The following is a 25,175-nucleotide window of genomic DNA, read 5'->3' as shown; positions in this document are numbered from 1 at the left end:
GCTATATAATTACACAGTTGTGACAGTGGCACATGGGTATAGCCAAAGGAGGGCTGGTTATAGGATCAGTGGTATCTGCATCAGTATAATAACACCCAGCGCTATATAATGACACAGTAGTGACACTGGCACATGGGTATAGCCAGAGGAGGGATGGTTATAGAATCAGTGGTATCTGCATCAGTATAATAACACAGAGCAATATATAATGACACAGTAGTGACACTGGCACATGGGTATAGTCAGATGAGGGCTGGTTATAGGATCAGTGGTATCTGCATCAGTATAATAACACCCAGCACTATATAATAACACAGTAGTGACACTGGCTCATGGGTATAGCCAGAGGAGGGCTGGTTATAGACTCAGTGGTATCTGCATCTTTATAATAACACCAAGCAATATACAAAGACACAGTAGTGACACTGGCTCATGAGTATAGTCAGAGGAGCGCTGGTTATAGGTAATGACACAGTAGTGGCACTGGCACATGGGTATAGCCAGAGAAGGGCTGGTTATAGGTAATGACACAGTAGTGACACTGGCACATGGGTATAGCCAGAGGAGGGCTGGTTATAGGATCAATGGTATCTGCATCAGTATAATAACACCAAGCACTATATAATGACACAGTAGTGACACTGGCACATGGGTATAGCCAGAGGAGGGCTGGTTATAGGATCAATGGTATCTACATCAGTATAATAACACCAAGCACTATACAATAATGTTTTTAATTTCAAATGTACCTTGGTGTCCTTCACTAAGGTCTGTACTTTGGAAAATGTCCACCACAGCCTTTGTCTGTGCTTATCCCTGATGGTAAGTCAATGGCCAACAGTCACAAAAAGTAATATCTCACTAAAAAAGCTCACAGCAACATTCCAACTTAAAAGTTACTGAATTCATAAAGATTTGTACCTGCCCATGAGTTCAGCTGCATTATTATCATTGATCTCACAAACTCTCGCTTCTCAGCAAACAGAAAAGGTTTTACACAGAATAAATAATATCAAAGCGCCAAACAGCACTGGCAGGGTCTGGGTGGTATACTTTGAGTGTTAATCAAGTAAAGGTTTTAAAACAATGTGACGTTTAAGACACTTTATTGCAATAAACAATTTAAAATAATATAAAAAATATAAAGCAATGTTGGTTTAAAACAATGTTACATTAAAAACAAATAATCAAGGATCCAAGATTTTACAAGGGATGACAAGAATACAATACAAAAAATATATAGAAAGAAAAGTCGATTGTGTCAGCCTATGGGCGTGATACAGCAGTGTAATATATAACTGATGTCTGTGGATGAAAGGTGTTTTCCTAGTATTAAAAAGGTGTTTTCCTAGTATTAAAAAGCATATACAATAGATAAGCAGGTTGGTAGAAAATATGTGTCAAAATCAAATTCGTGATTTACAAAAGAAAAAATATTAACTTGACAAATAAAACAAAACAATGTTTGAAAATGTGAAAAAACTGCTCAAAAAAAGGATAAGCAGAGAACAGTATAAACAAAAAAAATATATTCAAAATGTTTCCCAAAAGGAAGTCCAAACTGTGTTCGTGAAAATGTCAATAAAAAGTGGATCAACAGTTTCCACAAATGGTGAAAATATATCCGATGGGGTGCAAAAAATGATAAAAAATGTATCCGGTGAAAAACGATTACAAAACCAAAAAGCAAGTGGTAAAAAGAAGGAAGTCTGTTCAAATTGGTGTTGGTTAGTTACACAATCCAAACGAATGTTAAATGTGGGTGTGGGAGTTTTCCTCCAAAGTTGAGGGAACTAGTGTGTCTTCAAAACAATAGATACAACTTGTTGCAGATGAAAGTCCTTCTGCCAAAAAGAAAAATAACAATAGTGTAGATGGTTTTTTTTAAAATTAATAATATCAGAATGTCACTCACCAGTCGACGCGTTTCGGTCATCCACTGACCTTTATCAAGACTGGTTTTTTAGTGTTGTTGGGGTCTTTATATACCTTACTTTGTAATTGTTCAATTATCGTGTATACCGGAAGTGCACCTTGCCACTTCCGGTTTCACGTAACTAAGATTATCCCTATATTTTTTGGATGCCGTATGTGTGTTAAAAGTTTTTATTTTCTGTCTGCATATCTGTTTTTCTCTTTGCCTGTCTTGTCACTTATACCTTTCTTATATATATGCGCTCCGATATATTGGTCTTGAACTCATAGACCTTTCTGATTGGCTAGGTGGGGGGCGGGTTATAGAGTTTATCTACTCCATTGTCCCTGGTAGTGTTATTGGTAACCAAGGTAACTGGACGCTAGCCAGTTTAATGGATGCCTGAAAGCGTCCATACTCCTTAGCGTTTGGTTCAATTAGAGGGTATGTGAAGCTTTAGAGATTTCTATTGGTTGCTATTATTATGAGAGAGATCAAGATACTGCATTTTTCTTTAATGCCGATGGTAATATATAAAAACAACCTGAGATTTATTGTGTGAATCCTTAGTACCATTTAGGGTTATACTTTGTATTACTACAATATGTGCAATTCTACTTATATCGCTTATAAGTGTACTAGCTGGACTAAATCTAATCGTTACACATAGTTTTCTTGCTGTAAAAAAGATTCAGTTTTTCGAAACATTACAGTTTTCTAGAAAAATAGACCCTTTACAGTGTTCCTTGTGTATTATGATCAAACTTAAGTTGATCTTTTTGCCAAGTTTGTGAGCGGTTTAATCACTTACAATCCCGGTTTCTTACTGATTCTCCGATATGTATTAAAAGATTTTTCAGTGAAGTATTTACAAACTTTAACAGACTTCATATTGTGTGGTCGAGGGGTGCATTATGTCAATTTGGCTAGCTGTTTTATTGTGTAGGTCTTGAGTATTCTTAGGGTATTTATTATTTCAAGTGTTTATTTAGCATGGAAGGTGATGGAACTAATCTGCAGAGGTTTGTTATAATTTGTGTGGGAGGGTTGGGTAATTGTAACTTTCAAGAGTGAATTAAATATGGAAATTTCGAAAGGTTATTCCATACGAACTTTTCTTAGTGTACTAGACTTATATTTACGCAAAAAATTTTTTTCACATTATCATTCTATGTGAAGAGAAATTTTATTGTTTTTATATTTATTTCTAGTGGGCACAGACAAGTCTGATTTGTCTCTGTGACCTCTAGTGGGCTTTATGTTGCTATAAATATATTCCCTCCTAGGTCAAGGACAGGATTCATATAGGTAGCATTTACTTGCGGATCGTATTCCTATTCTTGTAACTTATAGGGTTAAAAATGTCTGTTGTTACGACAGATGTCTTTTGAACTCAGGAGCAGCTTGCCCCCTGGGGTCACTATTTCAATGTAAATGACTATTGTTAAATTCACATCTAAGTGAGAGAAGAGATGGAAAGGGAGAGAGTTTATTTACACAGCTTGTGTTCAATTTGATTTTTGGCAGATCAAGTTAAATTTATTTTTGGCAGATCGAATTAAAAAGGATATATACATATATCATCTCTTGTTGTTATTTGTGTCAGGGACCATCAATTTCTTTTTAAGTGATGGAATGGTATCACCAGGTCATCAGATTTTCATTCAAAAAATAGAAAGCTTAATTTTGTTCACATCCCTTGTCTTTCAAGGGGCGGCTGTGGTTGGCAAAAAGTAGTTGTTTTAAACTTCGCCTTAGTTCAGATTTAATAAGTGGGACAAATCTTCTTTATTATTTAGTCCTCTCGGGAAAAAACAATCTAGACGAAATATCCATTTTGATTCTTCTGTAAGTAGTTTTTTCTCCTGATTGCCTCCTCTCCAGTCTTTTGGTACTTTTTGTATTCCCATATATTTCAATGTTCTAACATCTCCGAGATGTTTTTCGGAGAAATGTTTATACAATGTGGTCTCCTTATTGAGTTTCTCAATACACAGCAAGTGCTCACGTATTCTATCCCTCAATGTCCTGGAAGTTTGCCCCACGTATTGGAGACCACAAGGACATTGGAGTAGATACACAACGTTTTTATCTTGACAGCGTATGAGATCCTTGATTTTATATTTTTCTTGGTTGTTATGTGATTGGAATTAAGTGGATTTACTACCACATTTGCATGCCTTGCATGTGTGGCAGGGAAAAAAACCTTTTACAGTTTTCCCGAATGCATCTTTTATTTCAGATTTTTTTACTTTCTTTGTGCTTGGGGCTAATTTGTTCTTCAGGTTATTAGCCCTTCTATACACAAATTTCGGTCTTTGGGGTAGTTTTTCTCCGAGGATGTCATCATCCTTCAAGATGTTCCAATGCTTCTGAAAGATGTTCTCAATGATATGACTGTTTGCACTATACTCCGTTATTAATGGTATATTGAGGATCTCACTGTTTTCGTTCCCACTTATCTTATCTTTATATTTGGTTAACTCTTTTCTTTCAATTTTCATCATAGCCTCTCTCGACGAATTTTGCCTTGATTATTTGGGCTTGTTCTTCCCATTTTTGGGGGTCTGAGCAATTCTTCTTCATCCTTAAAAGTTGTCCCTTTGGGATGTTTGCTTTCCAATTTTTGTGATGACAACTGGTTTGGTGGACATAGTTGTTACTGTCCACCTTTTTAAAATGAGTTGATGTTTCAATGACATTGTCCTTGATTTCTATTTTTAAATCGAGGTATGTTAGGGATTTTTGACTACACTCATACGTGAAATGGAGATTTGCTTCATTTTGATTCATCACCTTGAAGGTGTATTCTAGGTCTTCTTGTGTTCCTTTCCATATCAGTATGATATCGTCGATGTAGCAGCGATAAAAGACCAGGTCCGCGCCCGCTGGGCATGATTCCCAGAAAATTTCTTCCCATTTAGCCATGTACAAGTTAGCATAGCTGGGCGCGAACCTGGTCCCCATCGCCGTCCCACAGATCTGCCTATAGAACTTCCCTTCATTACAGAAATAATTGTGATGAAGGATATAATGGATACTCTCGAGTATGAAATCACATTGTCTTGCCGGAATTTCTTCATCTCTCTCTAGATATAATTGTACTGCTCTCATTCCTTCTTCATGATGAATACTTGTGTATAATGCTGTGACATCACTCGTTGCCATGATGTAGTTCTCTTCCCAGCTTATTTCCTCAAGTAGGTTAATAATCTGGGTGGAATCTCTTAGATAAGATGGACGTTCCTTGACTATTTTTTGGAGGTGTCTGTCCACATACTCCGACAGATTGCTGCTCAAAGATCCTATCCCCGAAATAATTGGTCTTCCCGGGGGATTATTGAGATTTTTGTGGATCTTCGGAAGGTGATATATTATGGGAGTCTTAGGAAACTGTACATTAATGTAGTTGTACTCCTTTTCATTCAGGATGTTGTCCTCTTTTGCCCCCTTTAGGAGATCTGTTAGTCTCTTTTTGTATAGATTCACAGGGTTCTCTCTTAGTTTTTCATATGTGGTTTTATCACTCAGGATCCTTTCTGTCTCGTTGTTGTAATCCGTTCTATTCATTACTACAATCCCACCTCCTTTATCAGCGGACTTTATAGTGAGATTGTGGTTTTCTTCCAATTGTTTGACAATTCTCAGTTGTGAATCCGATAAATTCCTGTTTTTTAATTTTAACTTGTTCTTGGTAATATCTCGTATTTCTCTACAGACTACGGTCTCGAAAGTTTCGAGCGCTGTCCCCTTATATGTTAATGGGTAAAATGTAGACCTTGGTTTAAGGTTTGTATGTTTGTAGCCATCATCTTGCTGAGTTTGGTTGTATTCTTGAAATCCACAACCCATCCTTTCAGTCGGTGTCTTCAAAAAGAACCTTTTCAGGGTTAATTTCCTGATAAATTCCTTTGTGTTTACGAATGTCGTAAATTTGTCAAGACTCTTTGATGGAGCGAAAGATAGACCAAGTTTTAGAATAGATTTCTCCTCTTTGTTTAGTTTATAAGAACTCAAGTTGAATATCCCTTTTTCGCTCACCTCCTCTTCCTGATTCTCCTCTTGACTCACATTCTTTTTTGTTCTTGCACCTCCTCTTTTCCCTCTGTGGGTCTTGTTTTTGCCCGAGTGGTAGATTGGTTTTGTTCTCCCTTTTTGTAGTTGTGGTGATCCAACTCTAAAAAAGAGGAGGAAGAGTGGGGTACTTGTATATTTGTTGGTGTTTGAATGTTTACTCGATTCACTATATTTTCTTTTTCTCCAGCTTTTAATTGTCCCCCGGATTTTTCTTTCGGCCTCTCATTGTGAGGTTCTTTTCTTGATCCTTGTTGTCTATTATCTTGTATGGGGGTCTCATATATATTCCTGTTTCTGGAGTATTGATCATATGGTCTTTCATCATCATATTTTCGTTTTCGTTGGTAATTTCTCGTATCCCGATAATATTCTCTTTCCTGATGGTTCTGGTGTCTCCAGTTTCTTTCTGGGTAGTAGGAATTATTCCAATTTTCTTGTGCAAATCTCCCTTTGTAATCTCGTTCTCTCTCTCTCTCGCCATAGGGATTTGTATAATATTCCCTTCTTTCCCTTCTTTGTTCAAATCGGTCATTGCCCATTCTATTATTGTATGACCTTCCATACATATTCTGTCTATTATATGTATGTTGCCCCCTGTAATTGTTATCAAAGGTTATATGTCTCTGATTGTAGTGTTCATTTCTAAAATCTGTATGACCAAATCTGCGTACTGATTTTTCATTATAATGGTCTGACATATTGTTCCTATAATATGGAGTATGTTGTTGTGTTTCAGAATATTGTGGATTAGATCTATCTTTTTTGTCTTTCTTATCTTTTTTATATGTGACTGTTGTCCATGTATTGGACTCATTCATTTCATTTTCTGTATTAGGATTTACCTCATTTAGATTCTCTTCAAATTCTTGATCTTCTTTTTCATCAATATTTTTCTTTTCTAATTCCCTCATTAATTTCTTGGATTTCTTCTTTATAATTATAAAGAAGAAAACCAAGAAATTAATGAGGGAATTAGAAAAGAAAAATATTGATGAAAAAGGAGATCAAGAATTTGAAGAGAATCTAAATGAGGTAAAGAAGGAATGAGAGCAGTACAATTCTATCTAGAGAGAGATGAAGAAATTCCGGCAAGACAATGTGATTTCATACTCGAGAGTATCCATTATATCCTTCATCACAATTATTTCTGTAATGAAGGGAAGTTCTATAGGCAGATCTGTGGGACGGCGATGGGGACCAGGTTCGCGCCCAGCTATGCTAACTTGTACATGGCTAAATGGGAAGAAATTTTCTGGGAATCATGCCCAGCGGGCGCGGACCTGGTCTTTTATCGCCGCTACATCGACGATATCATACTGATATGGAAAGGAACACAAGAAGACCTAGAATACACCTTCAAGGTGATGAATCAAAATGAAGCAAATCTCCATTTCACGTATGAGTGTAGTCAAAAATCCCTAACATACCTCTATTTAAAAATAGAAATCAAGGACAATGTCATTGAAACATCAACTCATTTTAAAAAGGTGGACAGTAACAACTATGTCCACCAAACCAGTTGTCATCACAAAAATTGGAAAGCAAACATCCCAAAGGGACAACTTTTAAGGATGAAGAAGAATTGCTCAGACCCCCAAAAATGGGAAGAACAAGCCCAAATAATCAAGGCAAAATTCGTCGTGAGAGGCTATGATGAAAAATTCTTGGATCAGAAGATAGAAGAAGTAGAGAAAATTGAAAGAAAAGAGTTAACCAAATATAAAGATAAGATAAGTGGGAACGAAAACAGTGAGATCCTCAATATACCATTAATCAGGTTCAGGTTGATTGACACCCCCTGATGGCGGCTGATTGGCCACAAATCTGCAGGGGGCGGTGTTGCCCCAGCAGCTCACAAGAGCTGCTGGTGCAATGCTGAATACGGAGAGTGTTCAGTGAGGTCTGTCGGTCCTTTGTTAAATAGGCCCCATAGTCTTTTGACTAAAATGCCATTTTAGTTTTAGTCGTATTTTAGTCATCAGAATTTCTTTAGTTTTATACTCAGTTTAATCTAGTTTTAGTCGATGAAATTAACTCTGCAGCTTGTAGTACAAGCATACTTGTACAAGGTGCTTGTAGTATGAGTTTCACTCAAGAGCAATTTACACTAGAAATCTTGTGCAAAATACCACTCCTCATGTAATTTCGGCCATAATGTGGCTGTTACCCAGATCCTTCTTTCTGAAGCCAGGACTATGAATATAACACAACAAATGGTATTATAGAAGCATTAAACAACACGAGTGAGCCATCAGCCAATAATTGAGACAGAGTGGCCATCAAACTGCTGCTACTTAACCTATACGCCAACTCTTAGTTGGTATTTTTCAATCCCCCTAGATGAATGCAACCGGAAACATTAACTACTCCTGGCAAGCACAAGCAGGGGGCAGAATTGCACAAGCAGTGGTTGTGCAAAGATTAATGCGGGCAGCAAATTGCTTTCCTCTAATTGCAATGCCAAGTGGATAGGTTTGGAGATGTCCACCTTGCCTGTCCAGCATTTGATAAATTGATCTAAAGTATTAATTGATTACAACTTCTGGTCTTTCATTATTTGAGGTTCATCTAGTAACTTTTAACATATTTTATACATATTGATACCTTTACCTGCAAAGGCTTAGGGGCCGATTTACCAAGCAGTCAATCGGCCCCAATGCATCTGTTTCCGCCCGAGCCTTCAGACTTGCCAGAAAAAGAAGTTAAGAAGCAGCGGTCTTAAGACCGCTGCTTCTTAGCTTGTCCGCCATCTCTGAGGCTGCGGACATCAATCCCCTGATCTCATATGATCGGTTCAATTCACACACCCTGCTAGTGGCTGATTGGCCATGATTCTGCAGGTGGCAGCATTGCACAAGCAGTTCACCAGAACTGCTTGTGCAATGATAAATGCCGACAGCGTATGATTTCGGCATTTATCGATGTCTGGCAGACATGATCGCTACAGCGGATCATGTCCGCCAGACACTTGATAAATCGGCCCCTAAGTCTCTGCATAACAGTTTATTAGAATTAAAATATCTGCACAAGTTTCCTATGCAGGTAAAGTATATTTGTAAATCGATCTATCTAGCTATCTAGCTATATATATATATATATATATATATATATATATATATATATACACACAGTATAAATATAAATATATATATATATATATATACAAGTCAAATCACCATTACTAATAGTGATGTGGATAGTTAATTTCAATAATGAAGTGAAACTCCTACTACGTAAAGAAAAGTGTTGATAAAATACCTCTATCATGCATTACTTAAGTTATGAATTTTTCTGTTTTTAAACAAGTGCACTAGTACAAGAAAACAAACTCAATAAGACCATTTTAATTCTACAGCCTAAATTCCAATCCATCAGAATTCCAAGGCAATTCTCACATGGATTTTATAAGGGTTTTCAAATTCTACTTCTATTGAAAACCTGATAACACCATTACCACAAACATTTCAAATTGTTATCACTCCAACCGTAATTTGACAGCATTATTACAATCTATTAAAAAATTGCTCATATGAAATTTTATATCTATGAACTTTATTCACAACAAAAGTATAATCATCTGTAATGCTAATGATAAAACTATTCAGTAATAAAAAAAATGTTAAAGTGACATCTTATAAATACAAGACTGTGATGTTATATATCGTTATAGAGTAACATATCAGCCAAGTCTAAACATGTTTAAAACAAATTAACATCTTGTTTGCTACAATTGTTTTTAAATAGTTAAACTTCACCTAACACTCGCCAGGTTTGAAGAATCTAATTCCAAACTGCCTCCTGGAGAAGACAAGTTTAGCCACTGTTATTATGGGTTATTTTTGCAGTCGTTATTTGTTGAAGCCACTTATACAAACATATGCAGTAGGGGATGGCACACCCAGCCCACAACACACCTGGCCCACCTTCTCTTTATGACCCGCCTTCAACACACACAGCCCCTCCCCTCCCAAAATGCTGGTAGGCCTCCAACAACTGCCCCCCTATTACTTTCTACAAATCCCACTGCTGCAGGGTGCATTTCCAGTTCTGATAATTAAAAATTCCATTAATTTACATGAAAAGGGGGCAAAATAAATAACAAAAGTACAATGCAAAGTATAATAGTATGCATAACTAAATATTTACTATTAAAATCTTAAGGTGTTCACTGTCCCTTCCAGAGGCGTTTTAGACAAGAAAAAGAGGGGGACCTGTGGATTGTGGCCTATCAGTGTTTTATGGGTGGAGCTGTGACAGAAGGGGCAGGGCCGCATGGTGTGAATAAGAGTAATTTGTGGAAATCTGTCCCTGATCACACTTCCCCGCTCAACCGGTGCTGCTCACAGCACGGCCAATCCTATCAATGGAACTCCAGCCCTCCCAATGCCAATATCAAGCACAGTCCAACCCCTAATGTTGTTTCCAGACCATAAATTATGAGTGGACCTCTGGGAAGGGTCTTGGAAGCCACTAATAAATATAGTAGCAAATAGAATAAATAAGTACCTGAAACAGCCACTGAAGCAGGGTAAGTGCAAGAAGCTGAGGGTCTCTGTTCATGACCAGATGAAGAAGCCAGGAAACAAGTCAAAGAAATCTATTATAAAATGAAAGTATCAATGAGCAAGGCAGAGAAATAGTCAGGCTTGGCAAAGGGGCAATTGCAGGATATTATTGATAATTAATTTGGTTATTTCTTCTGAAACTAAAACACACACACACACACACACACACAATGAAGTATAGTCCAGGGTTAGAGCTCAGGAAGACAGCTAGCAATTTTACAAGAGACAAAAGAGTAATCGAAGAACAAAAACAATGTCAGGAAACAGTGTATCAGTGAGAATATAAATCCCACATAGTTGCAGGAAAGTGCACAGGCATTGAAACAAAAAAATTATATATACATAATACATGAGCACAGACACAAATATAATTTTGGATGAATTGTTCAACACAAAAAAATGTATTTGTTTACTCATAATATATAGTCGCCCATGGGGTTGTTCAGAATTAATGAAAATCCGCTTGTCTGATATTTCCTATGGGGAATGCCTTCAGTTAAAGTCATAGCTAATGCTACTGCTACAAGCCAGTAGTACAAAAAGGGTAGCTAGATATACAGGGAGTGCAGAATTATTAGGCAAGTTGTATTTTTGAGGATTAATTTTATTATTGAACAATAACCATGTTCTCAATGAACCCAAAAAACTCATTAATATCAAAGCTGAATAGTTTTGGAAGTAGTTTTTAGTTTGTTTTTAGTTATAGCTATTTAGGGGGATATCTGTGTGTGCAGGTGACTATTACTGTGCATAATTATTAGGCAACTTAACAAAAAACAAATATATACCCATTTCAATTATTTATTTTTACCAGTGAAACCAATATAACATCTCAACATTCACAAATATACATTTCTGACATTCAAACACAAAACAAAAACAAATCAGTGACCAATATAGCCACCTTTCTTTGCAAGGACACTCAAAAGCCTGCCATCCATGGATTCTGTCAGTGTTTTGATCTGTTCACCATCAACATTGCGTGCAGCAGCAACCACAGCCTCCCAGATACTGTTCAGAGAGGTGTACTGTTTTCCCTCCTTGTAAATCTCACATTTGATGATGGACCACAGGTTCTCAATGGGGTTCAGATCAGGTGAACAAGGAGGCCATGTCATTAGATTTTCTTCTTTTATACCCTTTCTTGCCAGCCACGCTGTGGAGTACTTGGACGCGTGTGATGGAGCATTGTCCTGCATGAAAATCATGTTTTTCTTGAAGGATGCAGACTTCTTCTTGTACCACTGCTTGAAGAAGGTGTCTTCCAGAAACTGGCAGTAGGACTGGGAGTTGAGCTTGACTCCATCCTCAACCTGAAAAGGCCCCACAAGCTCATCTTTGATGATACCAGCCCAAACCAGTACTCCACCTCCACCTTGCTGGCGTCTGAGTCGGACTGGAGCTCTCTGCCCTTTACCAATCCAGCCACGGGCCGTTCCATCTGGCCCATCAAGACTCACTCTCATTTTATCAGTCCATAAAACCTTAGAAAAATCAGTCTTGAGATATTTCTTGGCCCAGTCTTGACGTTTCAGCTTGTGTGTTGGTCGTCTTTCAGCCTTTCTTACCTTGGCCATGTCTATGAGTATTGCACACCTTGTGCTTTTGGGCACTCCAGTGATGTTGCAGCTCTGAAATATGGCCAAACTGGTGGCAAGTGGCATCTTGGCAGCTGCACGCTTGACTTTTCTCAGTTCATGGGCAGCTATTTTGCGCCTTGGTTTTTCCACACGCTTCTTGCAACCCTGTTGACTATTTTGAATGAAACGCTTGATTGTTCGATGATCACGCTTCAGAAGCTTTGCAATTTTAAGAGTGCTGCATCCCTCTGCAAGATATCTCACTATTTTTGACTTTTCTGAGCCTGTCAAGTCCTTCTTTTGACCCATTTTGCCAAAGGAAAGGAAGTTGCCTAATAATTATGCACACCTGATATAGGGTGTTGATGTCATTAGACCACACCCCTTCTCATTACAGAGATGCACATCACCTAATATGCTTAATTGGTAGTAGGCTTTCGAGCCTATACAGCTTGGAGTAAGACAACATGCCTAAAGAGGATAATGTGGTCAAAATACTCATTTTCCTAATAATTCTGCACTCCCTGTACATTCTGAAGCTGTAATACAAGCAAGAAAGAATAGGTGCATGCTCTTACTGAGATGTACAGTTAACAAAATTTAATTTCGGAGGAAATTTTCATTCCAAATATTCAAGGAAATTTGTATCCTGAAATATTCATTCCCTGCACTATTTGGTTTTCGTTTAATTTAAAGCTAAACAAATATTTTCTTTTCATCAAACATTTTCTTTTGTTTTCGTTAAAATTAATGTAAATGTTTCAAAGCTAGAGGTAAAAATTTCACCTGTAGCAACATACTTACCCTAACACGCTCTGGAGAGAACAACAACCCAATCCTCTTCTTGCCAGGTCCCTGGCCGCGTGTTATGGACTCTACTACCTTAAGAGACTGCAGCCTAAATTAGTTATTCCACCTTAAGAAGTTATCAACAACTACCAGCTGTATAAAGCTCCAATTCACCACTTCCTCTTTGCTGGTTTATTGAAGAGTTTTCATGTGGAACTTATCTCCAGCCTATTCCATTGTTGCTACTTTGTAACTAATCTCATTTACTCCGCAGTTTGAAGTTACGCTACTCTATTGCCTTGAGTCTTCACACTTCCGTGTTCTGACGTCACACCATCGATACCGGAGGTCTGTTCAAATGGCTCTGTGACATCTAACCTCAGCTACCACTGTTTGGCTCTTCTTGGGCGGATCATTTAAACAGTAAGCAGTTGTTAGCTTTCACCTGCCTGTGAGTATTTTTTCACTTATCTTTGCCTTATTCCGCTGTGATCGCGCTTGCAGGCCGCTCTCTAACATCCTTTTGTTTTTCCTGCAATTACACCAGAGGCTTTACTCATCTCACTATTGTCTGCCTACTCCTGCTGAACCGTCCAAGTAACGAATATACCTTTATTGTTTTGTTTTCTGCCTAACTATTCTAATTGTCAAATATACTTCTCATATATTTTTTGACTTAAGAACAAATTGGCTATATTATTACATTTATGGTAGATTGTATTTCCTCACTAGTAAATATACTACCATATCTGACACATATAACAGCGTTAGTTATATGGAAGTGATTCATACAAAGATTATCATTCATAATATATATAATTCATAACATAATAAACCAGCCCTTCATAAATTATGGATCACTCAGATGTGACTCCTTAGTTACAGGGGTTAAACCAGCAAAAATATAATCTTACTCAGGTCTTTAGGGATCTACAGGTGGAAAATCAAAGTCTTAAAGCCTATTTAAGAGAAGTGCTCTCTGCAAAAAATACTGCACCTGAACATCATGCAGAGCAACAAGTTTCAATCCCAGAAAATAATTCTGGAGATTGAACCACCTTTAGACCTTTCAGGAATGCCTGTTTGCTTACCCTACGGATAGGTCTAAGGTTCTTGCAATTTTATCTTATTTGAGAGGTGAGCCCAAAGCTTCGGCAGAAACCTTTTATGAATCCCAGGATCCCATCCTGAACTCCCTTGACGCCTTTCTAAAGGCAATGGGGCCTATTTATCATATGTCTGTCGGACCTGATCCGACAGTGCGGATCAGGTCCGACAGACATCGCTGAATGCGGAGAGCAATACGCTCTCTGTATTCAGCATTGCACCAGCAGCTCTTGTGAGCTGCTGGTGCAACGCCGCCCCCTGCAGGCCGCCAGCAGGGGGTGTCAATCAACTTGATTGTACTCGATCGGATTGATTTCCGGCGATTCCTGTCCGCCTCATCAGAGCAGGAGGACAGGGTTATGGAGCAGCGGTCTTTAGAAGACTCACCAGAAACACGGGCCCACAAGCTCCTTACGGAGCTTGATAAATGGGACCCATTGTCTTGTCTCTATGACGATCCTTATCGCCAGCTTACAGCAGAGACTAAACTTTGTAGCCTAAAACAGTTTAAAAACCTGTTGAAGAGTATATAACCCAATTTAAAATCTGGGCCAGAGACTCCCTCTGGAACAAGGATATTGAAAAACCAGTACAGATTGGGCCTGTCTGAGGACATAAAGAATGAGTTGTCAAGAACTGGAATTCCAGACCGTTTAGAAGACCTCTACTCATTATCAATTACCATTGACAGGAGACTTAGAGAATGTAAACTTGAGAGAGATTCTTTTAATCTCCCCACGCGTAGACAACTCCCTACACCTCCAACAACTATTGCTAGTACGGAACAACCTATGGACATTAGTTTTTTAAGGGGTCCCCTCACACCCCATGAAAAGAACCGACATTGTACGCTTAACCTATTCATGTATTCTGTCTATATGTAACACGTTGTGAAGGACTGCCAAGTCTTGCTTAAGCAGAAAATTGGTAAGAGTTCCTCCAATACACAATGCTTGTATGCACAAATGGATAACTCCCCCTACTTGATTTTACCATTTTCTTTACAGTGGGATCATCGCAGAGTGAGCAGGGATGCTATTATTGATACCTGAGAATGCAGCAACTTTATACATTATGATTTGGTCAAAGCAAATAAAATTCCCTTTCTTTCAAAATGATATCCCACGCCTCTTAAAGTTATTGGCGGTTCACATCTTCCTTCTGGTCCAGTCTCACAACAAACTATACACCTTCTGGTTTCTACTACCTTTGGTCACACTGAGTCTATCACATTTGACATCATATTGTCTCCAATCTATCTTACAGTTCTGGGCATTACATGACTGCATTTACATCATCCTACTTTTCACTGGGATGATTTAACACTTTTATTTTCTCCTCAGTATTGTTCTACTACTTTTTTTCCCTCACCCAATATTCTATCTTTGCCACTTCCCTCCATACCCACAGATTATCCAGATTTCTCAGATGTTTTTAATAAAACTGAAGCTAATACCTTGCCCCCTCACAGACAAGGATGGGTCTCTGCGCCATATAATTGATTATAGGGTATTGAATAAGTGTACAAAAAAAAGAACAGGTACCCATTGCTTCTCATTCCTGAGTTGATTGAGAGACTACGAGGCACCAAAGTCTTTATCAAACTCAACCTTAGAGGTGCCTACAAACTGTTAGAATAAGGTCCGGTGACAAATGGCTGACTGTGTTTAGGATCCGTTACGGCCTATATGAATACACAGTTATGCTATTTGGACTCTGCAACATACCGACTACATTACAAAATCTAATCAATTACATTTTTCGTGACATTCTGGATACTTTTTTAGTAGTTTATTTAGATGATATTCTCATCTACTCTAACAACCTTATCGATCACATCTCTCATGTTAGGACAGTGTTATCCAGGTTAAGGTCTCACAAATTATATGTCAAGCTTGAGAAATGTATTTTTCATGCCTCAGAGATCTCCTTCTTAGGTTATAAAATAACCCAAAATACTATTAAGATGGAAGATAACAAAATAAAGGCTATTACTGACTGGCCCACCCCTAAAACAAAAAAAGATGTCCAACGTTTTGTGGGCTTTGCAAATTTTTATAGGAGATTTATATATAACTTTGCCTCAATAACCAAACCGCTCACACAATTGAAAAAACAGCCTACTTTCCTCTGGGACTCATGCTGTCAATATGCTTTTGACCATCTTAAATCTAAATTTGTCACATCTCCAGTATTACAGATTCCTGATACCGACTGCCAATTTGTGTTAGAAGTCGATGCTTCAGACTACACAATTGACTCTGTCCTCTCTCAGAGGAGATCTCTAAAGGTTCCTTTACACCCAATTTCATATTTCTCTAGACTAATGACTCCTGCTGAGTTAAACTATCCCGTCGGGGAGAAGGAATTACTCGCTATTAAAACTTCTTTCGATCAATGGAGACATCTTCTGGAAGGAGCCCTGCACCCTATAGTCATCTATACAGACCACAAAAATCTGCAATATCTTCAAAACAACCGGACTTTATCAGCTCGTCAACTCCTTTGGAGCTTATATTTTAATCGTTTCAAATTTGTCATTACCTACCGTCCCGGCAGTAAAAACGGAAAAACGGATGCTCTTACTAGGAAGGATCAGAAACCTTTAGTTAAATCAGTACCTACTACTGTTATTCCTAAATCTAACTTTCTGGATTTAATCTATGATACACTACACGATTTAAAGTACCATCAACAGAAAGATACTACAAAGCCCTCAAATCAACTTCGTCCAGATAAAGTAGGTATTCTATGTTTTGGTTCTAAAATTTACATACCACCTACTCTTTACAATACTGTGTTGAAGGCTACTCATGACTCCCCTTTAGCAGGACATCTCGGGATACATAAGACCTTCGATCTACTCCAAAGAGCAACTGTTACTACTTGCGTATCGTCATGTGTAACCTGGCTACCTATAAAAACTGTCACATCAAAGACTAGTAGGTTTGTTGCAATCACTGCCTATCTCTAATTAACCATGATCAGCTGTTTCCATGGATTTCATAGTCGAACTCCCTAAGTCTTCTGGTTACACGGTCATCTTCGTTGTAGTGGATCTTTTCTCCAAGATGGCACACTTCATCCCACAAAATTCCTTCCCAGTGCACAGACAACAGCAGAGTTATTCTTTGACCATGTTATACGTCTTCACGGATTGCCATCAGCTGTTTTGAGTGACAGAGGTAGCCAGTTTACCTCTAAGTTTTGGAGATCACTTTGCAAATCCTTGGGAATTCAGCAACAATTAACCACTTCATATCATCCACAAACCAACGGTCAGTGTGAGAGAACCAACCAGTGGTTGGAGCAATTTCTTAGATGTTACTGTTCCAATAAACAGGATACCTTGGCTAACTATTTGTCCTATGCTGAGTTTGCTTATAACGACACAATGAACTCCACTACTGGCTTCTCTCCCTTCTACAAAAAATGTCATCCTCTACCTATGACAAACTCGCCTTCTCCACAGGTGAATGATCTCATTAATTCCATTAAACATACATTCACTGTAGTATAAGATAATATGCTCAAGCTACACAAAATAAATATTATGACCCCCCACACTGCCCACAACCTACCTACAAAGTGGATAAGTACATTTGGCTGGCAACGAAAAATCTTAGAATACACAACCCTTCCAGGAAACTCAATAAATACTATATCAGTCCTTTTCCGATTACTGCTATACTCAACCCACTGACAGTCACCCTCAAATTACCACCTTCATACAGGATACATCTTACTTTCCACGTATCCTTGATCAAGCGTTGTAACACCTCAACTACTATTTCAGTGGACCCTGTAGATTCACCTTTACCTGATGAGGAGTATGAGGTACAGGCTATCTTGGACTCCAGACGTTTACGTGGTCAACTTCAGTATCTTGTTCATTGGTCTGGATACGACTCTTCTGAGGATACTTAGGAGCCCACTACCAATCTATCAGCAGATCGGTTGATCTCACTTTTCCACAATCAAAACCCCGACAGACCTGCCCCTTGAAACCTCAGTGAGGTTTCCATTTAGGGGGGAATATGTCATGGACTCTACCACCTTAAGAGACTGCAGCCTAAATTAGTTATTCCACATAAAGAAGTTATCAACACCTACCAGCTGTATAAAGCTCCAATTCACCACTTCCTCTTTGCTGGTTTATTGAAGAGTTTTCGTGTGGAACTTATCCCCAACCTATTCCATTGTTGCTACTTTGTAACTAATCTCTTTTACTCCACAGTTTGAAGTTACGCTACTCTTTTGCCTTGAGTCTTTACACTTCCGTGTTCTGATGTCACACCATTGATACCGGAGGTCTGTTCAAACTGCTCCGTGACATCTAACCTCAGCTACCACTGTTTGCCTCTCCTTGGGCAGATCATTTAAACAGTAAGCAGTTGTTAGCTTTCTCCTGCTTGTGAATATTTTTTTACTTATCTTTGCCTCATTCCGCTGTGATCACGCTTGCAGGCCGCTCTCTAACATCCTTGTGTTTTCCCTGCAATTACACCAGAGGCTTTACTCATCTCACTATTGTCTGCCTACTCCTGCTGATCCGTCCAAGTAACGAATATACCTTTATTGCTTTGTTCTCTGCCTAACTATTCTAATTTTCAAATATATTTCTCATATATTTTTTTACTTAAGAACTAATTGGCTATATTATTACATTTATGGTAGATTGTATTTCCTCACTAGTAAATATACTACCATATCTGACACATATAACAGCTTTTTTTATATGGAAGTGATTCATACAAAGATTATCATTTATAATATACATAATTCATAACACCGCGCTAATAGGAGGCTTATCCATTCGTCTCCCAGGACTTGTACTAACTTAAGCCAAGCACGTTAAGCCTCCTGTTAGCACAGCCAGTGACCTGGCAAAAAGAGGATCGGGTTCTCCAAAGCGCTCTAAAAAGCGCATAAGATAAGCCTTTCAAAATAATTTAAATGAAACAAATAAATACTACAGAATTTTATCAGTATTTTTACAAACATTTAAAATTACAAACATTTAAAAATTATTACAACAATTTTAAGATACTTACACCTAATCTAAGCCCCCTAATAAAATAACAAAGCCCCCCAAAATAAAAAAATTCCCTACCCTATTCTACATTAAAAAGTTACCAGCTCTATTACCTTACCAGCCCTTAAAAAGGCCTTTTGCGGGGCATGCCCCAAAGAAAACAGCTCTTTTGCCTGTAAAATAAAAATACAACCCCCCCAACATTAAAACCCACCACCCACATACCCATAATCTAACCCAAACCCCCCTTAAATAAACCTAACACTACCCCCCTGAAGATCATCCTACTTTGAGCTGTCTTCAGCCAGCCGACCACCGATGGAACCGAAGAGGAGATCCGGAGCGGCAGAAGTCATCATCCAAGGGGCGCTGAAGAAGTCTTCCATCCGATAGAAGTCTTCATCCATGCAGCGTCTTCAATCTTCATCCATCTGGTGCGGAGCGGAGCCATCTTCAGACTAGCCGACGCAGAGTCATCCTCTTCTTCCCGACGACTAACGACGAATGAAGGTTCCTTTAAGGGACGTCATCCAAGATGGCGTCCCTTCAATTCCGATTGGCTGATTCTATCAGCCAATCGGAATTAAGGTAGTAAAAATCTGATTGGCTGATTGAATCAGCCAATCAGATTTTTCCTACCTTAATTAATTTAGCTCATAATCCAAAAGATTGATAACACTATGGGGCATATTTATCAGGCTCGCCAGAAACAGCAGTTATGAAGCAGCGGTCACAAAGACCGCTGCTCCATAACCTGTCCATCTGCTCTGAGCAGGCAGACAGACATCGCTGGAAATCAACCCGATCGAATACAATCGGGTTGATTGACACCCCCTGCTGGCGGCCTATTGGCCGCGAGTCTGCAGGGGGCGGCGTTGCACCAGCAGCTCTTGTGAGCTGCTGGTGCAATGCTGAATACGGCGAGCGTATTGCTCGCTGTATTCAGTGAGGTCTGTCGGACCTGATCCGCACTGTCGGATCAGGTCCGACAGAGCTTGATAAATATGGGCCTATATTTCAGTTATTCTTTTTTTTTTAATTATATGTTCTACCTCATACCTCCCAATATCCCACATCCTGCAAGATTATCACGGGTTGGGAAGTATGACCCGCTTCCTACAAACAGCACCTCTGTGTGCTGGTTTTAAGGGACTAACCAATCCACTCCTACTCTCCACCCAGACAGTTCTACAACCTGCCCACTTCACACTCAAGCACACCCACTGAACACATGACTCCTCACCTCCCATACAAGGCTCTGCCGACAAAAGGACAGTAGCAGTAACCTTGTGTAAAATTCCAATAATAGCACAATATTCCCAACTATTTGCAAGTGTGATTTTGCTTTTTTTTGGCATTACTCAAATTAATATCTTCAATTGTATTATAAACGTACAAAGCTAAAATGTTATTTTCTAAAGTTATTTAAAGCAGGGATTATTTAAGGCTTAAGAATTCTGCGCATAATTCTCAAAAACTCCCTAGCTTAGAGTGTAATCATCTTGCAGACCTCTCAGGGTAGGGATATGAAAGTATGAAAGTCCAAGAGAAGTGTGAGCTGCCTGGCATAGAAAATAATGCTGCTCTCTTGAATGCAGAATTTCACAGGATAGTGTAAGGTTAACATGGAAGCATCTAGCACCAATATACTTTCTCAGCTTGAAGCAAATGTAAATTAAATGTTTTACTACAATTTAATTTGTATTGTTTCTTGTTTAGTCTGTTTTTCTTTATGGTCCATTAACCCCTTAAGGACCACATCACTTTTCCATTTTCTGACCGTTTGGGACCAGGGCTATTTTTACATTTCTGCGGTGTTTGTGTTTAGCTGTAATTTCCCTCTTACTCATTTACTGTACCCACACATATTATATACAGTTTTCTCACCATTAAATGGACTTTCTAAAGATACCATTATTTTTTTCATCACATCTTATAATTTACTATAAAAAAAATTTAGAAAATATGAGGAAAAAATGGTAAAAAAACACACTTTTTCTAACTTTGACCCCCAAAATCTGTTACACATCTACAACCATCATAAAAAACACCCATGCTATATAGTTTCTAAATTTTGTCCTGAGGTTAGAAATATTCAATGTTTACATGTTCTTTGCTTTTTTTGCAAGTTATAGGGCAATAAATAAAAGTAGCACTTTGCTATTTCCAAACCACTTTTTTTCAAAATTAGCGATAGTTACATTGGAACACTGATATCTGTCAGGAATCCCCGAATATCCCTTGATATGTGATCTATTTTTTTAGAAGACAACCCAAAGTATTGATCTAGGCCCATTTTGGTATATTTCATGCCACCATTTCACTGCCAAATGCGATCAAATAAAAAAAATCGTTCACTTTTTCACAAATTTTTTCACAAACTTTAGGTTTCTCACTGAAATTATTTACAAACAGCGTGTGCAATTATGGCACACATGGTTGTAAATGTTTCTCTGGGATCCCCTTTGTTCAGGAGTAGCAGACATATATGGCTTTGGCGTTGCTTTTGGTGATTAGAAGGTCGCTAAATGCAGCTGTGCACCACATGTGTATTATGCCCAGCAGTGGAGGGGTTAATTGGGGAGCTTGTAGGGTTAATTTTAGCTTTAGTGTAGTGTAATAGGCAACCCAAAGTATTGATCTAGGCCCATTTTGGTATATTTCATGCCACTATTTCACTGCCAAATGCGATCAAATAAAAAACTAAAATGATTCACAATCTTTGGTTTCTCACTGAAATTATTTACAAATAGCTTGTGCAATTATGGCACAAATGGTTGTAAAAGCTTCTCTGGGATCCCCTTTGTTCAGAAATAGCAGACAAATATGGCTTTGGCGTTGCTTTTTGGTAATTAGAAGGCTGCTAAATGCCGCTGCGCACCACACGTGTATTATGCCCTGCAGTGAAGGGGTTAATTAGGTAGCTTGTAGGGAGCTTGCAGGGTTAATTTTAGCTGTAGTATAGAGATCAACCTCCCACCTGACACATCCCACCCCCTAATTTCTCCCAAACAGCTCTCTTCCCTTTCCCACCCCACAATTGTCCCCGCTATCTTAAAGGGACAGTCAATACTTCTGTGAACATTATTTCATATTGAAAATTAAAACCCGATGATCCGCCTGCACTATACCCCTCCTGCCTTGCCGCCTTGCTTCTGTACTAATCAGCGTCGCTAACTTCTCTAATACCGGGTGAATATGGCAGCCGAACTCCCCCCACCGTTACATAGCTGCCTTCTTCTTCAAATGATCAGCAAATCAGAATTCAATCCTAGGTCAGAAATTGCACGCGCTTAGAGGTCCTAAATGAGGGACGTATCAAACAATGTATAGGAAAGCAGAAAGGCAGGTGTAAGCAACTAGGAATTAACCACAGAATAGATGAGCCTGTTGGTGGAGTAGGCTGCAGCTTAAGAATTTAAAGGGACAGGTACCATTCTTTAACGGATGTGACACTTTTATTTCATGTAGTGTTGTACTTGTCATTCCTTAACATTCAGAAATGCTGATAGAGAGCTATAGAAAATCCGTGAGGGATCTCATAGTGCTGACACATCATTTTAGATAATCTTGCTTGAGCACAGAGCTTTAGAGAATTGGGCTCTAAGTCAATTTCTTTCCCCAATTGTACTTGGGAGCATGCTCACACATTTCATAGCTTAGGGGATTGGTCTCTCATTATCTCCCTCATCCACATCTTTCGTGCAAAAAAAGAAAAGAAAATTAGGAACAGAATCAGCATGAATATAGATAGTTTAATATTAAAATAGGAAGGGGGGGCCTGAGCACATTTTATTAGAAAAGCAGCCACATTACTTTACTTCCATGTTGCTTTAATCATAGAGTACCATGTACAGTAAATATTTAACAATGTATTTGGTGGTGCATAATATTAATTTTATGTATAACTCACCAATATTTATTAGAACTGGTTATACATAGGGAAAGGAGAAAGTACAGTTAACTAAATAAATCCTGAAGATTGTAAACTCTTTGTGCAGGTCCCTTTTCCACTTAATTTGTTCTGTTTACAAATTATTATTATTATTGTAATTATTATTAATAGTAGTAGTAGTAATAATAATAATAATCACATGAATAGAATTCATAATTATTGCTTCTGTATAAACTTAATTTGGCAAAGCAAGTTGTTCCTGTATAACCCTTGCGCTGCCAGAGAGGACAGAGAGGGTTACAAACATGTTTCTGTCAGCCAGAGGGTTAATACAAACTTGAATGTTGATAATTGATTAAAAATGGCTTCAGCTACAGTATTTTATTGTTCAACTAGTTACCAAATCATTCTACGTATACAAAACACTTGTGCATAATTGGATGAGAGATCTTAATTCATGCTAAGACATACTGTTAAGTTGATGCTACCTCATTGATTTTAATAAAGCCTTTGAAGATCTTAGAACAAAAAGGCATATTGGTTCTTTAATTAGTAAAGGATTTATTCATTAACTTATTGGACAAGTTAATTACAGACTTAATTTTGCTATTGAAAGCTTTGCCCTCTATTCCTACAAAATTAAGACGATGGACCATTCCATACCGGTAAGGTGATGACCTTGCGATAACCTGTGTGTTCATCAGTCAAATTACTGTCCCCAGTAATGATAATGCCAAAGCTCTGGAACAGTAGGGCAGCTAATCTGTATTCAAATTACACGCAATGAAACAGCAAGCACATTTCTAGTAATAACTCACCAGTACCAAGAGGTGAAGGGAAATATTCAGGCCCATTCATGCAGATTGGACGTTATCATTTCTTAGGTGTCGGACAGGTCTGCATGAGATGGCTGTTATTGGAAATATCAATCAAAACTCTGCTGACTTAATAGTCAATTTAAATTAATTAATTGGAAAAGAAAAATAGTTAAACCAGGTTTAGCTTAAAGCATCTGCCAAACTAAAAAAGAGAAGTCACGTGTAACTGCAATATGTGTATATATCCTTAAATGCACCATTTAGTAACACAGCTGAAATATAAGTCAAGCAAATAAAGAAATTGTAAGTGCTCAGCACTGGGATACTGCCTTTTAGCATGTACAATAAAGCAGACAAACAGTATGAGAGAATTGTTCTTGTATCTAATTAATTTGTAGTGTATTTCCATGTTTACTATAAAACAGTACCCCACAAGGAGGATAAGTTATTATAGTCATAGTCCGTCACAGATTATTGTAAACCTTAAGAGACACTAAAGTCAAAAGTAAACTTGCATGATTAAAAAAAAGCATGAAATAAAAAAATAAAAATAAAATTACTTTCATCATATGTACACAATATTTTTTATGTACATATTCTGAGGCACCAGCCCCTACTGAGCATGTGCAAGTTTATGGTATATAATATATGTATTTGTCTTTGTAATTGGCTGATGGATGTCACATGATAAAGGGGGCAGAGCAGTGGCGTCACTAGGGTTGGTGTCACCCGGTGCGGTAAGTCATGGTGTCACCCCCCCCCCCAGAAAGCAGACACACACAAAAACACAGGCACACACACATACAAACACTCAGACACACTTAAACACATACTCAGATGCACACACAAACACTCGTAAACACACTCAGACACACACACAAAAACACACACACAAAAACACTGAGACACACAAAAACTCAGACACACACATACAAAATATGTAAACTGCACTGCATTAATTAGGAAGCTCATGCCTAGAGCTGCTCCCTGGCTCAGCAGAGCATCAAATGAAAGATAAACAGAGCACTCTAAAATAAATCACTGAAGAAAAGGTTTAGGCGCGCAAACTATGAAAATTCTGCTCTCTGACTCTGTTCCAAGTCTGTCAGTGCACAGCCCTGGGCCGCATGTCACTGAGCAGTGAGCACAGATAGGCAGGCAGGTTTAGGCTAGCAGCGCAACTTTGCAAGCCCCAAGGCACACCCACAACATTCATAGTGAAATTGGGCAGGGGAGGAGCAAAGTACAAACAAGCAAAAGCAGCCAGGAAAACTATTTGTTGAAATTGCAGCACTGGCTCAAGGGGCAAAAAAATTGTGTGTCTACAACTTCCCCAGTCCCACTAATGTTCACAAATGCCAGCCTCTAATAAAATAATCTATGCATCTCAACAT

Source organism: Bombina bombina, chromosome 2 (genome assembly GCF_027579735.1).
Source record: "Bombina bombina isolate aBomBom1 chromosome 2, aBomBom1.pri, whole genome shotgun sequence".
Taxonomy (NCBI): Eukaryota; Metazoa; Chordata; class Amphibia; order Anura; family Bombinatoridae; genus Bombina; species Bombina bombina.
Note: the sequence above shows the minus strand (reverse complement) of the source record.